This window comes from Aedes aegypti, chromosome 2, assembly GCF_002204515.2.
Source record: "Aedes aegypti strain LVP_AGWG chromosome 2, AaegL5.0 Primary Assembly, whole genome shotgun sequence".
NCBI classification, from domain to species: domain Eukaryota; kingdom Metazoa; phylum Arthropoda; class Insecta; order Diptera; family Culicidae; genus Aedes; species Aedes aegypti.
Window position 1 is genome coordinate 334,677,905 of NC_035108.1, and position 23,776 is coordinate 334,701,680.

General features: G+C 34.6%; 1 protein-coding gene across 2 annotated transcripts in view; it reads left to right on the forward strand.

The window, feature by feature from the left end:
* Nucleotides 1-23,776, forward strand: part of LOC5575982 — a 526,418-nt gene that overhangs the window by 84,148 nt on the left and 418,494 nt on the right. The gene's annotated exons all lie outside the window — the stretch shown is intronic.

Genomic DNA, 23,776 nt, shown 5'->3' on the forward strand with positions numbered 1-23,776 from the left:
AGAGCAGCGAAAACGTATCCTCACGGTTCTCTATAGACGAGCGCGAACATTCGGAAGTACACACATTTGATCTGCTCAACGAGTCAATTGGTGTTGAAAGCCGTTGTCGTTGTAGTGAAGCAGGCATTTCATAATGTCTTTGTCTGTGGAACATTTCTTGCATGGAGTTGCCATTGTAGCCATTGCCGATTCACTTAAGGCTTCAGCCGTGGCACTATCAGTTTTTCGATAATTTGCGAACTTCCAGTTACTGAAACACAAATCTTCCGAGCACAGTGGTTACAAACAGCAATAACAAGCAACAGGAACGTATTCAAACGATTTATAGACAATGTTTTGCGTACTAAACATAATCAAAAAACGGAGCAATAAAAAATCGTCACGGTTTATCGTAAACACACATACGCATCGCAAAACGTGTTCAAAAAATTACCGAAATCTTACGGTAATAGTGCCAAATTAGTTGATCTAGGATTTGCAGATGAAAATCAGCTTAATAAACAATTTAAAAGTTGCGACTCGTGTCGTTTACAATTGGCCAAACGAACAGCATTATCTAGCAGTGATGACTTATCAAGTAGTGAAGAGGAAGATGTTTGCATGAAAGATTTTTTATCGTATTCGGACACAGGAAAAAATATTTAATTTTCAATGTGATGTGAACTGAAGTCTACTGTAAAAATTAATCAAATTCGTGTGTTGTTACAGCATAATGTAAATTTAAATGAATATACATTCTATTTTCAAATGATCATGTAAATTTAAAATTAATTCGATTGAAAAATGATGGATTGTTCGTTGAAATTTAGGTTTATTTTGATGCTCCAAATATGTGCATGAAAATAAACTTAAATTTACAACATATTTTTAGCTGTGGATATTCACTCTTCGGAACAAAACATTAATGAAAGCATGTTGTGAAAAAAGGAAGCAACTTGGTGCAGCCGTCTTTGAGTAATGAGCATTTATGTTTCTGGTACCACGTTGGCCAAATAAAGATCTTGAAAACTTCAAAAAACCTCATATCGTGAATTTCAGATATCACTACGAATACTTAACCAATTTGAATGAAAAACATGACATTGTATAGGCCACATTTTATTTTTTCGATAAGTTGACGGAAAACATAATGGCCGCATATGACATTTTATATGAAAAATGTCGGTCCCCTAAGGAACATTGGAATATCTACAAAACCAAATCACCAATCATCAATATTGACACGGATTATTTAACTAGAAGAGTTTTTTGAAAAATTGTAAAAAATGGATGCAAAAATATCGAGAAACTAAAAAGTTATCGCGATTTGAAATTTTTTGGCGGTAAAAAATGAAGCTGCCGGTAAAGGGGTTAAACTCATACAGGAAGACACAAACAACAGTGTAATGTTTATTTTGGTTTTGTTGCTAGTACACGTAAGTAAGAAAATCAGAGCACTATTTTGATATTTCTTCAATTCAATTTCTTCTGAAATTGTTATTAGGACAGAGGCGCAACCATGGGAGAGGATGCGGTAGAACCGGAAAATATAAGCCTTACCAAGTATATTTTTGAAAATCATCACTACATATCTGTGAAACTTCGAGTTATGCCACTATCAATCACCCATACTAGGATTAAGAATATAGGTTAGCCATTTAGTCTGTACGATATTATTATCGAAGATGATTATACAATAAACAATATTATAGACTGGCACACAATATCCTAAAACTATGAAGCCAGACCTGTGCGCCGAAATAATTTTAATCGGCGGCGGCTTTACGGCATTTTTGTACCGGCGGCGGTGTCACGTCGTTAACTAGTTTTGGAAAAATTAAACATCAAAATGTTTGGAAATTGTCTTCTTTTTTCCGGCGTTTTATAACCGCAGGAATGAGCTGGGGCAGATTGGGCTCTCACCTTAGTTTTTAACAAATTACAGGAATTGATGAGAGCTTTCTACACATCATTCATATAACATTGAAAATCAGAAGGAATGTTTTTGTTCAAAACCAATTAATCATCGAAATTTGGTGGTTACATCATTCGTTTGTATCAACTTAAACAGTCAAGCATTCGAAATTGACAGTCCCATATAAAGAGAAGTAAAATTGAAATTACAAACTTAAAAATATGAATATGTTACGCAGAAAAGTGTTATAGCTGTTTAAATTTTTTTAGCTTTACAATTTTCAAAATTATGTTCATCGATAAAATCAACGTTCAAAAACATGATTATTGACAATAACCTATAGAATTAGCTTGAATTTTTTGAGAAAATCATTTTATTATCAATCCGTATTATTTTCTAAAAGTGTCCGAAATAGCCCCATTTTTGTTTTGAAGGACGCAGTTTTTTCGCTATTAAGGTTCCACAGATAATGACGACTTTTATCCCAAATTTCATTTTTATATTTTTTTATTTGGATGAAATTTTGCACATGCTTCCTCTATGCCCAAAAATGCCTTTTTGCATCAATTTATTTATTTATCATACATATCATTCATCATCGGTTCGCCATTTTGACTCTAGCCTTACTTTTGAGAAGGGCCTAAGAAAAAATATCCTTAATCATTTTCAAAAAATTAGAACTTAGAAACGGTTTGTCCGATCAGTTTGGTGCCTTCCGCAAAGTTTGAGGTTATTGTTGGGACTATCTGGAAAAAAATTTACACTGTAAAAAATGTTGTAATTTTTTATATTTCGAAAATAAAGCTTAAAAATCAATTTTCTCAAAAATCGTATTTTTGATTTTTTTTTTATTTTTATATATGTTAAAGTAGACAAAAAATGAAGTCTTTTGCACAGTGGGTCAAGATGGAGAAATCATGGACAAAAAAGTTACGATTTTTTTTTAAAAAGTGAATTTTTGAAAGTTGTCATAATAAACTTTTTAAATGTTTTTCAACTCGATTTTATGAAAGTACGCAAAATTTACAACAAAAAAGGTATACGGGAAAACCAGGCTAACTTTTACCGTTTTAAGGATACAGCGATTTTAATACAAAAGTATGATATAATTTTCAATTTTCGGTCATTTTTGAATGTTTTTCGGGGCTCATAAGCCTAGGAATTTGTTCATTGTCTGAAAGAGCAGATAATTTTTGACTAAAATGTTTAGAAAAATATTGATTTGGTAATTTTTCATGGTATGAGGCGAAATAAAAAATGTGCCCTTTAAAAATGATTTATTTATTTTTTTAACGAAACACAACTTCAACATTCAACATTGTGGTATTTTTGTAATTATCAAGAAAATATGGAACAAAATGTTAAAAGTTAAAAAATAACAAAATAACGAATATAAAGCAGTCAATACGTGAAATGCATTTATATCGATTTAAGATAATGAAATATTTCCATTCGAAAACAAAAGCTTTATGAGTAGAGGAGTAACGTGCCCAGTTGTCTCACACAAATATACCTGATGTTTTCTTAAAGTACAGCACGTTGGTATATTTTTGTGGTCGGACAGAAACGTACCTAATAGTTGATTCAAGTACCCATGTTGGTATAAAAAAGAGCTGATGCAGCAAAGACACAAGCAAGTGATAATCAAATGAAAAGTAAAAGATAGCTTAGAACTATGAAGTATAAAATGAACACCATCAACAAAGGTTGTGTTAATTTGTTTTTTTTTTTATTTATTTGGTACACCGTCTTCAGTTAAACTGTACAGACTGTTTTAACTCGATAATTTTGCTTTAAAACTATATCGTAATACATAAATCATAAACATGGTACAAAAACTTTCAACTTATAACATGTGTTCAATTACATTCATATTGGCACCGAGAAATTATAACAAAACTGAATAACCACGCAAACAAGCTCACAAAAATCTTTACGCATAACACATCATCACATTTTGTTCATACATAAACAATGATTACAAAAACAAATATTCCTAATTGCTACTACATTGTCATGTTTCTTGTCGGTGAAGGTTTCCACGGATTTTTATTTCTATAAACGAATTCCCGAAATGTTACTCCGTGTGGCCAAGTGGTACCAGTCATGGCTAACAGCTTCCATCGTTTGGGCAGCACTATTCTAAAGGAGATGTAGTCCAGATCCTCGCAGTTTTTCCAGTTAGGTACTAGTTTGGTTACATCCATACACTCGGGTTCTGGAGCACAAAGCGATTGGGATACCAAACAGGCAATTTCTTTCTCTGTTACGTGTCGGTCGATATTCGTTAAGAGCAGCGAAAACGTATCCTCACGGTTCTCTATAGACGAGCGCGAACATTCGGAAGTACACACATTTGATCTGCTCAACGAGTCAATTGGTGTTGAAAGCCGTTGTCGTTGTAGTGAAGCAGGCATTTCATAATGTCTTTGTCTGTGGAACATTTCTTGCATGGAGTTGCCATTGTAGCCATTGCCGATTCACTTAAGGCTTCAGCCGTGGCACTATCAGTTTTTCGATAATTTGCGAACTTCCAGTTACTGAAACACAAATCTTCCGAGCACAGTGGTTACAAACAGCAATAACAAGCAACAGGAACGTATTCAAACGATTTATAGACAATGTTTTGCGTACTAAACATAATCAAAAAACGGAGCAATAAAAAATCGTCACGGTTTATCGTAAACACACATACGCATCGCAAAACGTGTTCAAAAAATTACCGAAATCTTACGGTAATAGTGCCAAATTAGTTGATCTAGGATTTGCAGATGAAAATCAGCTTAATAAACAATTTAAAAGTTGCGACTCGTGTCGTTTACAATTGGCCAAACGAACAGCATTATCTAGCAGTGATGACTTATCAAGTAGTGAAGAGGAAGATGTTTGCATGAAAGAGGAAACAATAGAAGAATCAGCAACTTCAATACAGTCAACGGATTCCAATATGAATATTCCTAGTCAGGAGTCATTGGAAGCAACGTCAGCAACTTCAATAGAATCAACGAACTCCAACTTGAATGTTTCTAGTAAGGAGACATTGAAAGCAACTTCAGCAACATCGATTGAAACAACGGATTCCAACGTCACTGAATACGTCCAAAAAGTGAATAAGTTAGTCGATATTTTCAATGAGTCAATATCAAGTATACTCGTAGCGCCGATCGATATTAAAAATTATTTGAATTATTTGATCGGGCTCAAAAGCGAAAGGAGTAGCAACTAACACAAATTTTCTTTTCTTATGCAACTACAACAGAGTATGAACATATCAAGGAGCAGCTTAATGAACACTTGACTCACTGTGCAAAAGACTCCATTTTTGTCTACTTTAAAATATAAAAAAATAAAAAAAAAATAAAAAAAAAACAATTTTTGAGAATATATTTTTTTAAGCTTTATTAAAAAAAATACCACATTTTTTTTTACAAGGTGTTTCTTTTTTTCCAGATACTTCCAACAATAACCTAAAACTTTGCGGAAGACACCAAACCGATCAGACAAACAGTTTCTGAGTTTTAATGTTTTGAAAATTGTTAAGGCTTTTTTTCTTAGGCCCTTCTCAAAAGTAACGCTAGGGTAAAAATGGCGAACCGATGATGCAAATAGGCATATCCCAAATTTCAGCCAAATAAAATATTACAAAAGTAAACCGACATTCGAATTCAAATAGCAAACTTTTTATTTCTTCTACAAATTCAAGCAAACTTTTTATTTCTTGATGGATTTGCCTCATATTTCGCACATTTGTTACGCACATATACAACTTAGATATTTGCAAGAATTATCGAAATCTATCCATAATTCTTAGATATACAAATCCTCAAAGTTGAAGGTTGCGGAAATAATGTCAAAAGAAGCCCTGTTTGAAGGTATCCCCTGATGGGATACTAACAGAATATATTCGAAAAATTCATTCATACTTTTAAAATATCTGGACAAATTCTAAAAACAGAGAATCGTTGGAAAAAATAAGAACCAGGAAAAATACTCGAAGAACCAGATATAAACTCGCAGGAATATTTGGAGAAATAACCCGAGAAATATGTGAATGGTTCATCGAAAAAAATATGTGGGAAGAATCTTTGGTAATTTTTTGCTGGACTTTTGGGAGAATTCTTCAAAGAATCTTTGCACAAATGTTTAAAGAAATTCTCGAAGTAATCCTAAAAAAAATCAAGATCTTTTTAAAAATTCAAGTAGCAATATATGTAATTATAAAGACTTGCTTGAAAATGTTCTGGAGAATACTTTGGAAGAACCCCTTGAGAAATACCAGACAAAAAGCTTGGAAATATTACTGAAGGAGTTCTGGGATGAATCTTAAGAACATATCTTAGAGTAAAAGTTTTTGAACAAATTCCTTAACAAACGCATTGAGCATATTTTAGAAACACTCCTGAAGTATCCCTTGAAAATTATACAAATCTCTAGTTTAGTTAAAAAAACACACACACATACAAACAAGATTTTCAAAAAAGTTTCCTGTCAAAAAAACAAGTTTCTTGATGACTAAAATATATAAAAAAAATGACAATATGATCCTGCAGCTTGAAATTTTCGTATTTTTCAACAAAGTTCAATAACCAACCCTTTGCCCCCTTAGAATGGCTTCGGAATTATGCGATAGACTTTTCCTATCGCTGGTTCTTGGTCTGGCGAAACTTTTGTTAGATCCAAATAGAGCTATGAAGCTTGCCAAATTTTAAAACATAAATCAAAGAATCTTCCAAGCAATCCATTAATAATCTGCTCAAGAGATGTCATGAATCCACTCTTATTTGTTGGGAATGTTTGAAAGAGCTCACAGTAAATACGGATTTTTTTATATATCAAAGACTAGTCAAACTAGTAATTCAGATAAGACTTCACCAAAAATTAAAATTACCACTATATCCAGAAATGCACCATAAATTAATTCCTAATGAATCTGTTCATGATTTCAGTATATCTCTCGAAAATTTGCCATATATTTTTGTGAGATCAGCTTTCCGCAAATCTGTACAAATCTAGCCAATAACACTATCTAGGATCCTCTTAAAATCTTATTAGCAATCTACTAATTAACCTAGTCCATTATTGCCTCGGATCCCATTTGGAAGCACTTAAGATCTAAATTTAAATGAAAATGTATAAATCATCTCACCTCGAATCTTGCAATAATACCCTAGGTACCGTAAATTTGGGTGAAATTGATCAGTAGGGTGAATTTGATCACCGTGCCACACGATTTTAATTCTTCCTAATGGAGCACAAATATCAATGTAACCTGCAGGGAATGAACGTTGTTTGTCGTAACTATTGTCGAATGGTGTGTTGCGAAGTTTTTAGCGTTGAAGAATCTTTATTTTTATGGAAATAATGTAAAATTTAAAAATCATGTACGGTGCAGCATTGGCAAACATTCATAAACAAGGATTTAAACATGGTATAAACCTGAAAGTTTGTGAGGATGCTTAAGATATATCTATAAATCAGATTTCATCACAAAAACTCGTACCAATTTGCTCATTCGGTTGAAATATTTGATTTTCTGTTAGATATCAGAAAATCCCTTAGGAAATTGCCTACATTTAGGCATTTTTCGCGTAATTCTTGCAATTAATTCATTCATTATTTCTATAAATATTGTGTTGTTAAGAATTTAGCAAGCATATTCGGATTCAGGGAGCTAACAATATTCGCATTGACAAGTGATCAATTTCACCCCGAAATCCGATCCTCCGAATTTTTATTTCAGAGATAATTCTTAGCACTAAAATGATATTTGTTATAAAATTTCGGCACATGAGTCAATGACGCTCACCTTCGTACTTGTTCCCTTGCATTCAGTTGTTTGGCTTTGTCCATATTATAGAAAACAGACAAGAAAACCTGTGAAAAATGATCAATTTCACCCAAAATTACGGTACCCTTATAGGAATATTTCAAGGATCTTCATAATGTTCCATAAGACCTCCTTTGAATCTGTTCAATATCTAGCCGCCAGAAATGTACTCAGAATTTCATGAAAAACCGGAAAAATTGTTAGAAAAATGTACCAAGCAACTCCTTAAGACATCAACGATTTGGTTTAGACAATTTTGAATCAAAAATATAAGAAACCGTTACTATCTCTCTACCCACTCACCAAAAGATAGTTATGATACGAAATACGAGTTGTCAGGCTGCACGACTGCCTGGCAACATTGTTTAGTTTTACACAAGGTGTTAAAAATTAAAACAAATTCTTATATTTCGGTATTCTAATGATTTTCTACAGATACCCGGTTAAAAATTGGCAATAATTCCTGGGCATAGACTTGCTACAACTCGTTGAGGTATACATATATGATGGAACTCCTATCAAGATCCTAGAAAGTGTCTTGTAGGAACTCCTAAAGAAATTTCAATTGATTTTTATCGATGAATCTTTTGAGCTCCATAGAGCCATTACCAGAGGAATCACTATAAGCATTGTAAGAGTAATTTCTGGTCTTATAGGTATTCAGAAGTAATATCTGAATGAATTCGTGCAGGAAATTCTGAAAGAGTTCAAGGAGAAATCCTTGTAGGTATTCCGGGATAAATCCCTGAAGAATCTCTTGAAGGTTTAAAGATGAAGTTGATAGTAAAAATCATGAATTCTATAAATAAATACATTGAGGAATTTAAAAAAAAATGAGTATTCTTTATGAGTTTCTGTAAGAATCCCTATAGAAATTTCTTAAACAATATAGAAATATTTTGTGGAACATTTTTATAGTAAAAGTATCAAATTTTACGAGTTGAATTATTTATTGGCGTGAAAATACAACATTGGCGGCGATACCTCATTCGGCGTCAGCGTCAAAATAAATGAGTAGAAAAGCAGTTTAGAGTGAAATATAGCACTAGAAGCGTCAAAATTTGTAATAGTTTTAAGGATAAAGTTTATTGCGGAAGAAAACTGTAAATTGTAAGCAATTATGATACTATTCAAGTAGACATAAGTTATATGAAATAAAATTAAATTTCAGTTTAAGCTATTCGACCGAAAGCGGATTTGTATCTGCAGTGAAAATTAATTTCATTATAACAGTTTTATACTTAAGCTTTGTTTTTATTTTAACTTCAAGATTATCGCACTATCGGTATCGGTCATCCGTGTACAGCGCCTAATTTACAATTTGTGGGGCCTTTTCAATACATCCTTTTAGTGCTGTAGAATAAACAAAAAATAATACCGCAGTTTTTTTTGTCTGGTTTGAAATAAGATTTGCTGAGACGAGACTCGCGAAGACCAAAAAAGGAACGTTATGTTCAGTCGAGACATCGCTCTCACGAAATGTCAGATGCATCTCGTCGATTTCATGGTCAAATGAATGAGAAGTAATCGAATTGTTATGTAAGAATTAACTCAGCGAAATATTTCCTTCATTTGCGCTAGTTGAACTAAAAAGAATAAATTGAAAAATAGTTATCCAGATGTCCAATGCTTTTGTTCATATTAAATTTCACTTAATTTCCTTGTCTTAGTACAATGCAAACGTAATTCTCGCATACTTATTCAAACAGACTCGATTCAGAAAAGTAAACAAACATATTTTATCAATTTCGCAGACGAAATTCTACACATTCTTCTCTAAGGCATCTCGAAATTTCGCTTTTAGAACGTTTTATTTTCTGGATTTACATAACGGCGTAAGTAAGATTTTCAACTTTCGCAACCTAACCATTACTTTCACCGCTCCGTTGTATGGAGAGACAAAGTGACTTAACCACGAATCAAAACAAAACACTACTTGTGTGGATTTTACACTGGTACAAAAACGTCGTAAGTAACTGAATGAAACGGATTATCATTTTGTCATACAATTTTTGTGGGAAATGATAGAAACTATCTAGAATTTTAACGCGAGCGGATTGCATGCAAAATTTGAGCGATGAACACGACAAAAAAATGTAAGAAAAGGGATTCATTTTAAAACAGTTTCAGAAGATAGGTTGTGATTCTCCTCAATTAATTTTCTCCAAACCGTATTGAAGTTAATTACGTCGATTTGAAAAAGTAATTGTGATTTCATGTTTACCAATGCGTTAGCGTTAGCATGGTATCGTTTGAACATCAAACACATGAATTTGTATAAAAACAGAATGGAAGAAGAAAATTTCAGTAACCGAGGAAAAAGGAACGCGACTTTGCAAGAGTCGTCGCAGGATTAGGGTTTTATAAAGAGTTCCAAACTCACTAAACTCTCACTTTAGAATTATTAGGTATTATTAGAATATTTATGAATACTAATCGAGTTTTAGCACTTCACTTCACTTTATCACTCACTTTGCAAAAATTAAATGAAAATACTTAAAAGTCACTACAAAATCTAGAAAATTCGGTTAAATTTTAACTTTTGCCTGATTTGGCATATTTTGTCCGTGATTCAAAGACTTCAACTGTATTGACAACGAAATAGGTCTATGTGTCACAAGATCAGCTAAATTTTAGAATTTAAATAAATTTTCTCGTCTTACTAGAATTTTTTAGGTATTTTCATTTTTCTTCTTTTTTTGAAAAGTGAGTGATAAAGTTAAGAAAAGTGTTAAAATTCAATTTGTTTTCTGCTTGAAACTGCTGTAGGACTTTCATAAATGTTATTTGGGTGCAAAAGTGAAACATTAAATTTAAATGTTGTATTGAAACTTTTCAAAACATGGGAAAGCGCCTCTGCGCTGTATATGTTTTAGGAAGTTAGAAGCAAAATCTGCTGTTGAGAAAACCATGTTTTTTTTAACATTTTTTCATTCTGTACTAATTGTATAGAAACCAACAGAACAATACAACCCAATCTGCTACGAATTATTTTTTTTTTTCTATTGGTCGGAAAAATTGTATAAAAATACCGTCGAAAAGCTTGGAACCGTTGGATTTTTTCAGTATACTTCAGTCCGTCCAAAATGTCCCTTACATATCTTAGCGTTTCGATCCCTCCTATAAGATTCATGTTCTGGGACTTTCCAATACCCGGTAACATTTTTTTTTAATTTCTTTATTAGTATCATTCCAAACATTACATTCATTTCTTATATCTAGGTGTTCTGTGTTATTTGACAACACTATCATCCTAATTTGGTAAAACAAATTTAAGATTTAATTAACATTTTGTTAACAACATATTACATTTCATTTGCCGTAGCAGTTCAGATTTTTTACAGGTGAGTTGATTTCACCTGCTTATAAGAGGAAAAAAAAAAGTTTTTAATATACTTAACCTAACTTAACCTAAACATATAACGCATTAATCGTGGCAATAGAAGATTGTAACGATTTTTGCCTGAAATTATTAATGATTGTATTTGACATTTGTTCCAATGTTTCAACATTGGATATTCTATGTAACTCATTGGTACTATACCAGGGAGGAAGCCTCAGAATCATTTTCAAAATTTTATTTTGAATTCTCTGCAGAGCTTTCTTCCTGGTATTACAACAGCTAGTCCATATTGGTACAGCATGCAACATGGCTGGCCTGAAAATTTGTTTGAATATCAAAAGCTTGTTCTTAAGACAAAGCTTTGATTTTCTATTAATAAGGGATAGAGACATTTTACATATTTATTACATTTGGCTTGAATGCCCTCAATGTGATTTTTGAAAGTTAAATTCTTATCTAGCATGAGCCCTAGATACTTAACTTCATCTGACCAATTTATTGGAACCCCTCTCATCGTGACAACATGTCTACTTGAAGGTTTCAAATGAAGAGCTTTTGGTTTATGTGGGAATATTATTAGTTGAGTTTTGGAAGCATTAGGAGAAATCTTCCATTTCTGCAAGTATGAAGAAAAAATATCCAAACTTTTTTGCAATCGACTACAGATGACACGCAAGCTTCTTCCTTTGGCGGAGAGGCCTGTGTCATCCGCAAACAAAGATTTTTGACATCCCTGAGGTAACTCAGGTAAGTCAGATGTGAAAATATTGTATAATATTGGTCCCAAAATGCTGCCTTGGGGAACACCAGCTCTTACAGGAAGTCTTTCAGATCTGGAGTTCTGATAATTAACCTGAAGTGTACGATTTGACAGATAACTTTGAATTATTCTAACAATGTATGTTGGAAAATTAAAGTTTTTTAATTTTACAATCAAACCTTCATGCCAAACACTGTCGAATGCTTTTTCTATGTCTAGAAGAGCAAGACCAGTAGAATAGCCTTCAGATATGTTGGAACGGATCAAATTTGTTACACGTAAAAGTTGATGAGTGGTCGAATGTCCATGGCGGAATCCGAACTGTTCATTGGCAAAAATTGAATTTTCGTTGATGTGGGCCATCATTCTGTTCAAAATAACCTTTTCAAAAAGTTTACTGATGGAGGATAGCAAACTGATTGGACGATAGCTAGAAGCTTCTGCGGGATTTTTTTCTGGTTTTAAAATTGGAACAACCTTAGCATTTTTCCATTTGTCAGGAAAATATGCTAATTGAAAACATTTGTTAAATATATCAACTAAAAATGATAAGCTACTTTCTGGAAGTTTCTTGAATACCCGGTAACATGATTCGATGATTTTCTTCACGTCCGTTCTTGAAATAAATTATGTTTTTTTCATCATATTCAAATAGTTAAATAAACGGATTTGTTCTTCTTTATTACTAAAAAATCCGTGTGCTTCGTGTTTAATTTCAGGAGGTATTGCATAATAGTATTTTTTAAGTACTTGCATCCCATTCATTACTAATTCCAAAAAAAAAAAAAAAAATAGTTTGGTTGTAGTGACTTCAAAAAAAGTTTCAGTTTTTTTTAGTATGTTGTACAGGTCGGACTCGATTATCCGGAGTATAGATTACAACTTTAACTATCCTGATGGGTCACGAAATAGCAACTACGAAGTATATGTTCCATCAGTTGATCGTTTTTAAAGAAATTTGGAACTGTTAGTAATGCTGGATAATAAGGCCCTGCCAGATTCTACCAGACTTTTTATATTGAATTCGCTAAAATGTACTGGCAACCCTGTGTCTGGAAGATTTTTTGTAAGTGCTGGTGCTTTCCAAGTTTCTTGTTTTCATTATTAATATTAATAGAATATCATAATAATAACCTTCTGGAACCTCGCTGCTGCTAAATGGGACCTTCCTTAATCGAGTGGCTAGAGTCCGCGGCAACAAAGCACAGCTATGCTGAAGTTGTCTGGGTTCGATTCCCGGTATGTCCAGGATCTTTTCGTAATGGAAATTTCCTTGACTTCCCTGGGCATAGAGTATAATCGTAACTTTGACAAAGAAAGCACTTCTACAGTTATTAGTGCTCATAAGAACATTAAGCTGAGAAGCAGGCTTTGTCGCAGTGAGGACGTAATGCGAAGAAGAAGAACCTCGCTGCTCTAAATGTGAATCACGTTCACAATCAGACACGAAACGGTAAAGATGCATTAAGCTTCCAAATCTGTAAATTGCTACCGAGTAAGAGTTGAAAACCGCACAATTCCAAGCAAAAAGTCCCACGTTAGGGAGAGAGTTTGTTAAACCATATCAGAATTAATACCGACCGAAGCACAGCAAATGTACAAAAACCGCAACAAAACAATTATGTTCCCTGGTGCCTCCTCTCACTTTTGGGCGGGGGATTTTGTGTTTTTATCTGCCGGTCGGGAAGCATATCGAGTAGCATCGCCGTCGTCATGCGAAAAAGGGAACATCCATGAATCCACAGATTTGAGGCTCCAGAATAAATGAAGGCGAAAAAACAGACAGAAATGTAAACCAAAGCTCACCGTCGTGAACAAACTTCCAATCTCCCCGTCAGTAAAAAGCCGAAACCACCAATGGCTGAAAAACAAATTAATTTAGATCCGCGGTACAAACCGACACAAAAATGAAAAACCGTGTCGGTTTCCATGTCGTATTTTTCCCTCCTGGGATAGCCACCAAAGAGTCGTCAAGGAGTTGGCAGTGGCGAGGCGTTCGTTTCCGTTTGGCACGGTGCTATCCAGACCGTTATCGTCAGAAAAAATCTCTATCAAATCTGTGCTCATCAGTCGTTATCAAAATAATAATAATAATAAAAAAAACAAGAGAAAGGGAGAACTGACTGTAATCGTTCCGACAAACGCCGCTTTGCGTTGTAGGCTGTAAATGAAAATCTATTCAAAGTAAAATAAATGAATGAATGAATTTTCTTTATTAGAGAGACTTTCAGCCCTTGGCTGGTTGAATCTATGACATTTGGTCGAAAGACATTTGGTCGAATGACATTTAGTCGAATGACGTTTGGTCGAAAGTACATTTGGTCGAACGGACATTTAGTCGAATGGACATTTGGTCGAAAAGGTTTAGTTTCAACACAAAACATATTATATTTTGTCGAACCGACATTTCGCGGAAGGGGTCGAATCTGAATAGTATGGAAACAAAGTTTTACGTTCAGTCTGACTATTGTAGAGGGTAGCATTTTGTCGCTAATACAAGAATGATAGAATAATTGAAAAAGTATCAGTCTTTTTACCAACAACCTATTATGCGATTAGCAAAATTTTGTTATCCAATTTGATGGACGCTCTCCCAACATATTGATCAACCTCTTGCGTTTGTGACGTTTCATGTTACTTTTTCGTTCAGGCAAGTTCTGCGATTCGAGATAAGCTGATAATATATGTTAGCAAGCCTACTTTTGTTGCCTCAGTCAACTCGTCTTCCCTTACATACATAGAAGTCACAATAAGCCGATTGGCCATAAATAAAGTTACCGAAACCTTACATTTACTTCGCCATAAAGGTTTTCCTGAGAGCAAGTTTTTCCTGCCGTTTTAATTCTGATTTCCGCATTCAAAAATCTTACCCACCACGTCCGTAAGCTATAAAACCCGGAAATATCTCGAGTACTCTCTCCGCATGCTTCCATCAGATGAAGATAAGCAGTTCATTACGAAGAACGATGACATTTCAAAAGAATAATAAATAATAAAAATATTATGTTCACATCGTTGAGTAGCAAAATGACTTGTTGAGCAGTTTTTTAAAGAAGGATGATATTTTGAAAGAATAATAAATTCACTAGAGCTAAATATTTTAGTTAATGTACAAAAAAAAAACTCTCAAAAAGTTCATTTGAATAATCACTGAAATCCTAGATTTTGGAATAACTAAAAATTGCAAATAAAAGGATGTATGAAATTAAAAAATTAGATTACATAAAATGTCTCGTTTCATATTCAACAACAATTGTTGATTCAGATTATTTCAAAGAATACGTAATCTTATCAAGTTTGCAAAAGTTAGAAAAACATAATCAATTTTACCAAATGATCTTTTTAATAAACCATTTGAAAATAAGCTTTCAACCAAATTTTCGTTCAACTCAACATCATTCGAGCAAAATAAATGTACCAAAGCAATTCGACCAAATGTCCATTCGACCAAATGTCCCTTCGACCAAATGTACTTTCGACCAAATGTCATTCGACCAAACGTCATTCGACCAAATGTCATTCGACGAAATGTCCTAAAGCCGGCTGGTTCGTCTCTTAAGTAAAATAAAATATTTTACATCTTTTTTGTTCTTTTCGGTAGTGTTCCTGTGGCATTATACCTTACGAATACGACGGAGCTCTAGTCGAGCCAAATGGTGTAAGACTTTTTGAAATTCATCGACCTGTTTTCAAGCAATTGGCTTTAGGACATTTCGTCGAATGACATTTGGTCGAATGACGTTTGGTCGAATGACATTTGGTCGAAAGTACATTTGGTCGAAAGGACATTTGGTCGAATGGACATTTGGTCGAATGGCTTTGGAAAATTTATTTTGGTCGAATGATGTTTAGATGAACGGAATCATTTGGTAAAATTGATTATTGTATCCTAACTTTCGCAAAGTTGATAAGATAACGTATATTTTTAATAATCTGAATTATTAACTGTTTTTGAATATATAATGGGACAAATCTAAGATTTCAATGATTATTCAAATGTCCTTTTTAGTAGTTTTTTTTGTACATTGACTGACATATTTAGCTTTAGTGAATTTATTATTCTTTTAAAATATCATCATTCTTTGAAAAAGTGCTCATCAAGTTATGTTATTACTCAACGATATGAACATAATGTTTTCTTCATTTATTATTCTTTTGAAATATCATCGTTCTTCATAATAAAGATCAGCTCATCTGATGGAAGCATTCGGAGAGATTGCTCGGGATCATTCTTTGAATTCCTGGTCTTGCAGCTCACGGACGTGGATAAGAATTTTGTATGCGGAAATCAGAACTCAATGGTCAATTGGCAATTGTGACTTCCAGCTTAATAATATTCCTCAGGCGAATATATGCCTTTGCTGACAGTGTTGATGACCTTGGGTGAAAGACAGAGTTTGTAGTAGAAGCTTTGGATTATTAGAAATGAAAACTGTGCCAATTCTGTGTATCGGGTTAGGAAAGACAAGTTGACTGAGATGAAAAAAGATGGCTTGTTTCCATTTAAGATCAGCTTATCTCGAGTCTCAGAACATGCCTGAACGAAAAAGCAGCATGAAACATAAAAAACGCAAGAGGTAGATTAATTCCTTGGAAGAGCGTCTATCAAATTGAATATCAAAGTTTTGCTAATCGCATATAGATTGTTGACAAACTAGTTGATACTTTTTCAATTATTCAATCACACTTGCATTATCGACAAAATGCTACATACTATTTAGACTCGAGCACTATTCTTTCCACGAAATGTCGGTTCGATCAAATATCATTTGCTTTCTGTTTCAACTAAACCTTTTCGACCAAATGTCCATTCGACCAAATGTATTTTCGATCAAATGTCTTTCGACCAAATGTCATAGATTCGTGTTCCTGTGGCATTATACCTTACGAATACGACGGAGCTCTAGTCGAGCTAAATGGTGTAAGACTTTTTGAAATTCATCGACCTGTTTTCAAGCAATTAGTGACATACAAACATCACTTCATTTTTATTTATATAGAAGAAGATAGAAAAAAGAAAATAAAAGATAGAAGATAGGAAATAAAAGTTGGAAGATAAAAGATAGAAGTGGAGCCAAATGGTGTAAGACTTCTGAAATTCATCGACCTGTTTTCAAGCAATTAGTGACATACAAACATCACTCCATTTTTATTTATATAGAAGAAGATAGAAAAAAGAAAATAAAAGATAGAAGATAGGAAATAAAAGTTGGAAGATAAAAGATAGAAGATAGAAGATAGAGGATAGAAGATAGGAAGATAGGAAGATAGGAAGATAGGAAGATAGTGTTACATTTAAAATAAATGTCCCATAGGTAATACTCAATTATCGTTAAATTGTGTTTGTCAGAGTGTAGGAGTTAGATTATTTATTGTAAAAAAATCCCCCCTTTTTTGTGCCGTAAACTGCTGAGCCCCACTCCGACAACGAAAACGCGATGACATAAGAGGGAAACGCAAAAATCGACTCTTCGGTTGGGAGTTTCCGCCCATCGGCGATCGGTGAGGGTCTCGAGTTAACGAGACAGACAGCGATCGTCCTCTTGTGCTCGAACCGTCGAAGGAGACAGATCGAAAACTTAGTCCGCCGTGTTGAAATACCACTCGCCCATCTTCTGGGTTAAGTCCGCGTGCTATAGTGTTGGCAAGGAGAAGATTCTGATCCCTTTGGGGCCGAAGAACCAGTGATTGTGTGGAGAAGCATCGTGAGTGCGAGGCCAAGACGGGCCACGATTGGAAGAAACCCCCCCGCGAACAAGTGAAAGCTGCCACCCGCGAGTGCATAGTAGCGAAGTTGCCGCCCGCAAGTGCATAATAGCGCAATTAGGCCACGAACCCCAAGCTGACAGTGGACGTAGCGTGAATATCACGAAGACAGTGAGTGAGTGAGTCGACTGGGGTGAGAAAAGTGTGAGGACGGCCCCCTCCCAGTGATAGCGTTAGTGAGTCCGTCCTACGGAGAGAAGGACGCCGCTGCCGCGTGCGAGCGTGAGTGTGGGCCATAGACCGGTCTGGAAAGCGGCGGAAGGAACCCCTTCCCAACCTAATTAATACCCTCGATTAGGGAAGCCAGGAAGCCCCCGAGATGAGTCACTGAGGTAAGTCGCATGCATCCTACTGAGTTAACCCTAACTTACAATAGGATGATAGGAAGATAGGAAGATAGGAAGATAGGAAAATAGGAAGATAGGAAGATAGGAAGATAGGATGATAGGAAGATAGGAAGATAGGAAGATAGGAAGATAGGAAGATAGGAAGATAGGAAGATAGGAAGATAGGAAGATAGGAAGATAGAAAGATAGGAAGATAGGAAGATAGGAAGATAGGAAGATAGGAAGATAGGAAGATAGGAAAATAGGAAGATAGGAAGATAGGAAGATAGGAAGATAGGAAGATAGGAAGATAGGAAGAAAGGAAGATAGGAAGATAGGAAGGTAGGAAGATAGAAGATATAAGATAGAAGATAGATGATGGAATATAGAAGATAGAAGATAGAAGATAGAAGATAGAAGATAGAAGATAAAAGATAGAAGATAGAAGATAGAAGATAGAAGATAGAAGATAGAAGATAGAAGATAGAAGATAGATGATAGAATATAGAAGATAGAAGATTGAATTAAACTATAAAAAACTTAACATTAGAAACGGACCCTACGATATATATTTTTTAAATTTTGCCCAGGCATGCAGTATAGCCATAAAAAATGCCTGGAGAGCACAGATTTGATGAAGATTTTTTTCTGACTATAACGACCTAGGGAGCACCATGGGAGATCTTGTTGGAAGAAAGACGCCGTTTTTGTTTTGCGAATGCTTTTAACGATGATGCTGATTCTGTTATTTATGACGAGCATCAAAGTGCCTCAGCTCAGCGTGAAAGGAGCCAGGCCATAACCGAAGCATGAAGCGTTAGCGCCACGGGACGGGATTTACCCGGATAAACCTTATTGTGAGAGAAGGATCGTGGCGGTGGAGTGGTTGTCAACGGGTCATCGCGAAGGTCGCGCCACGCACCCGGATGAGAGATGAACGAAATCAGGATTCCGGAAAACCGGATTAAGGTGACAGTTTTGTTGCGGTTTTGTAATGAGGTACGTTTAGAATATAAATATTCCAGTTTATATGCAAATATAATTAGGGACGCGTATTTCCTCCTGAGATTTCATAAAGCCTATCTAATTTGTTATGGTTTTTCAAACATTTTCAACTGATAATAGATTAAAAAACAGTTTGTTTCTTAAACTAGAACGGAGAAATGCTTGAAAGTATCACGTTAGAAATTCCTATACTAAGGAATTCATTATAGAAAAAATTGTTGCAGAAATATGACCAAAACTCTAAAACCAACCAATATATGGTATGGATACTTGAAAAAAGAGTCAAGCTTTTCAATTAAACTTAAATCAAATAAATTTCAATGTGCTAATATTGTTTGTTGTAGTCCTCGTCTAGCTGGCGATCGATAGCGTCAGACTTTCATTTGATTGGCTGGACAGCTCACCTATCAATTTCCTCTGTGCAGTTTTTATTTAATAAAAACCTGGATCCGGACTAGCTCGGAGCAAATTGTGGAACGCTCTGTTGTTAAATACACAGGAACCAGAACAATAAGTACGTCAGTCATCACCGGCCGGGTTGTTTTCATGAGAATATAAAGCAAAATGAAAAATGGGAACTCTCGGCCAGAAGCCACAAATTCACCCTCCGGTTAGTCATATTTTTCAATACAAATCAAGCTGTCGATGGAAAAATTTTATTATCGCCTATTATTGATCTGCATTTTCTAAGTTTTGGCTTTACGTTTCAACTGGGGTAGAGTCTGCTTTTCAGCTTTATGTTTTAAGAACACTTCTACAGTGATGAACCGAGAGTTTTTTTTGCAAATTGATCATTTCTCGCGTAAAAATTGAAAAGAGTCAATCCTCAGATCGTTATTTCTGAGAAATTTCGATGCGAATATTGTTCACAACATGTTCCATTCCTATTTCTCAATGTGATTTATTGCTTGTTGAGTGACGATTTACTATCCACACAAAAATATTCAAATTCCATTGTAGTGTAAAAAAAGAATAGAGCAAATATGAATCAAATTCATCTATTATTACAGCAGCAAGTTTAATTTTCAATTAAATATGGTCAAAATGTTACATGACTGTGTACATTTAAAGTGCATTCTAGAAAAATCTGAATTTAAATGCTTGGACCATTTTTGTTTTTGAATCAATCATTGGCCTGAGAACTCTTCGGAACGTTCGGAGCAAATGGAGAAGTTTTCTTCATTATAATGGCGCAATGTTACGTTCAGCGTTGCCAACCTTCCAGATTTGCCTGGAATATACCAGATTTTTGAAGCCCCATTTTAAAAAAATCTGGAAGATCCAGATAAAACTTATAATTAATTTGTAAGGTTTTGTAAGTAATTTGTAAGGTTTTCCATATACGACATAGGGTAAGTGTACCAGTTATGGACATAGTGGTTCCCTATTTCGCCATACGTGGTAACTTTAATGTCTTCAAATTTTGATAATTTTTGTCTGTTGTAGCAGTTAGATACAAGATAAATCTTGATGTTAAAGCATTCAAAAAGATTAAAAATGTGAAAGTTATCAAAATGTCACATATGGCCAAATAGGGAACCACTATGGCCATAACTGGTACACTTTCCCTAGGAGATCCAGACCTTTCCAGACAAATTTTCAAAATCTTCCAGATTTTTGAAAAAATTACTTGGCATCCCTGGCTACGCTGTAGCCATCGAGTGAAATTTCAAACATCAATTTAATTTTTGAAGCATAGCTGTTGACTCGTAAAAAAAAGTCATCGAACAGAATCATCTCACATCCCTAGTCACTCTCATGAATATTACTTCGTTTCTCAGTACTTCTACAGTTTGGTATGGATTCATATAGTTTGTAGCTAAAGTCGGTATAATCACTAAATCCAAATTGATGCTGAAGGCTTACCCGGCAAAGACCACAAAGTTCACTCCACGAGCGGCTTCCACGGGATTGCGAAAATAATTTCACTTCAACATAAAACATAGAGTCCTTTTCCTGTCCGCGAAAGTGAATAAACCACCGGACGCCGCCGATGGTGTGGTGACATCAACAAAGTTGGACGGCGGCGGCGATTCTATCGATCCAGTCAGTAATCCTATTGAATTGCAACCGCTTTTTGCTCGTCACTCGAATTCGCTTGATTATGTTCAAGCACTTTCCGTTATAGGTACTAGTCCTCATATTTGCACAGCCACGCGCAACCATAATAATAATGAAGCACTGCATGTGTCATATGAAGGTATAGGTTCGACTTGCGTAGGTTCCTAGTCACTGCTCGTTCATACGTTTGCCGTTCAATTTATTAACGTGCAATACTACCGGTGAACGCTTAAGTGTCCCATGTGAATATTTATCGAAAATGAGATTTTGATACTAAACCTCACCATTCTTCTTCTTGAAAATAGGTTCCCTATTGGGACAGATACTGCTTTTTAGCTTAGTGTTCAATGTGCACTTCAACAGTTTTTTACTAAGCGCTATCTTTGCCAGGTACGATGATACTCTATGCTCAGGGCAGTTAAAGAATTTTCCTAAACGAAAAGATCTTGGACAGACCTGGAATCCAATCCAGACAGACCCAGCATGACTTTGCTTTGTAGCCTTAACAGTTTAGACACAAAAGGTCGAAAAACAAAAATTTGAAAGTACAAGAGTTCGAAAAATAAAAAGTCGCAATTACAAATGGCTGAAAATTGTTTGCTTGGTGGGGGATTTTTCATTCTTTAAATCAAGATTTACGACCTTTTGCAACTTCTTTTTCCTTCTTAGACTTTTTGTTCTTTTGACATGTTGTTTTTCGATTAGCTGTCCTTTCGACCTTTTGTCATAGATTCCAGAAATTAGTTGTTTGTTCTGAAAAAATAGCGTAAACTAAAATGAAATGATTGTTTACCAAGGTTATGGATCACTACCAAAGAATGTAGATTTCTGCCATTTTAAGCATTGGATTCAATATTTTCAGACAATAGCACTAAGGATAAAACTCATAAAACATCAAGGTTTGTAAATTTCATTTTTAGCAGACAATTAAAAGTGGATAACTTGGTGTGAATCGAAAACAGTTCATGTCTCAGTTACTACAATGCAGTATCACAAAAAAGGGGCATTTTACCCTTGTTTCCAGCTCTAACACTGCTACATATTTTTTTTTGCAGTAATATGTGACGCATTGTTAACATTCGCCAAATCATGCAATACAGATGCATTGAGTTGAAAATCTCTTGATTATGGGCACTGATCCGTAATATGTCGTAATTTGATCCATAATATGAACATTGATCCATAAAATGGTTTTCAGAAACCGATACAATTTTTAATTTTATGGAATTCTATGTAAATACTACACTCAAAATAGTTTACTAATCGAAGTTCCAATTTAAAACGATTCAATTCGTCCTTTCAAAATACAATTTTACGTTTTCCAAGTTGTTTTATTGAATTTTATAGGTTGGACTCCACACTATTTGACTGTGGGGTCATGGTACATTGCATAGAATATACTCCATAATCGTATTATTTTATATCACTTTTCAAATCTTTTAACAGGTAACAAATAATATTTAGAAATTTCATAAAATTGATTTGTTTTATATTCGTTAAAGTTTCAGTTTTTAGTGTTAAAGTTGCATGGCTATTGATTATGATCATGTTGGGCGGTGGAGCTTCCAAGGTCCTTTAAGCAAACACAGTTTTGCGTTTATGTTGTGTGAGTTAAAAGCTATAAACTTTTTATTAATTTATTTGCTTTACCCTAGGGATGTTCTACTTACATCGGTCTCTTGATACTCTCCTAATTTCCCAACAATCGAAAGCCTTTCAAATTACTCAAATTGAGCCAAACAGGCTAGAAGAAACTTAAATTTAGTATAAAGGGCGAACTAAGTGTTTTAATTCAGGCTACTCACGATCTTTTAACCTCAAACAATTTCTCGATTTCCACTGAAGAATTGAGAAAAGTTGTTCTCTGGCTATTTGCCACCTAATGGAGGTATTTCGCATTAATTTTAAGAACTTCGCAAGATATGCTTTAAACTTACTGTTTTTTATAATATGAAATGGATCAAATAATTCACTGAACTATCTTATTTTGGAAGAAAGAAAATGTGTGTAGCTTCAGTGCCTTTTGATTCAATTCTATACGGCTGTTTTTTCCTTCAACCTCGTATTATGCGCTGCATGACACTTCGTTGTCAATTGTCATTCATCCGTCTTCTTTCGAGGGGTATTCAATCGTGGATTAACCGTACGGGATCGGTGTGGGATGCCGTAACAGATCAATTTGAAGGATTTAAGCGTGTCTTAATTTAAATGAAGCTGTCATACGGTAACAGCTGTTTGAAGTAAGAAGGTGTTAGGCTACTGAGCAATATTTAATTACTAAGAAATACCTGCTAATACTTGGAAAACCACCAGTTTTAATCCAGGAAACTGGAATGGATGTAAGTGAAGGGCTCTCAAGTTACACTTGCTCTATCAAACTTGCTAAAATTAATTGTTGCTAATAGTTTTGTCTATTTTCTTACAAATAGTTTCGTTTTTTATTTACAGACGATTTACATATCTAGGGTAAATCGCCAAATGTATGATATTTATGATATTTGATTTTAATGGAAATTCTGATAGAAAGGTTGCTAAAAAAGCATTCAACACCGTAGGCGATTGTTTAACATTATTCGTGTTACATTTTTGGTACTGTTATGTCAATTTTGAAATACAAAAATATACATTTAAAAAGATAGTTCTATACCCAATTGTTGAACACATACATAACCCATCTTATCCTAATGTTGAACGATTGTCGCTAAATGTTGACCGCTTTACTCCCGCGTTCATTCAACTTGCAAGTTCGCGCTCCTTGTCGGTTGTGAGGACATGGTAAGGTCCGCGAAGCCCT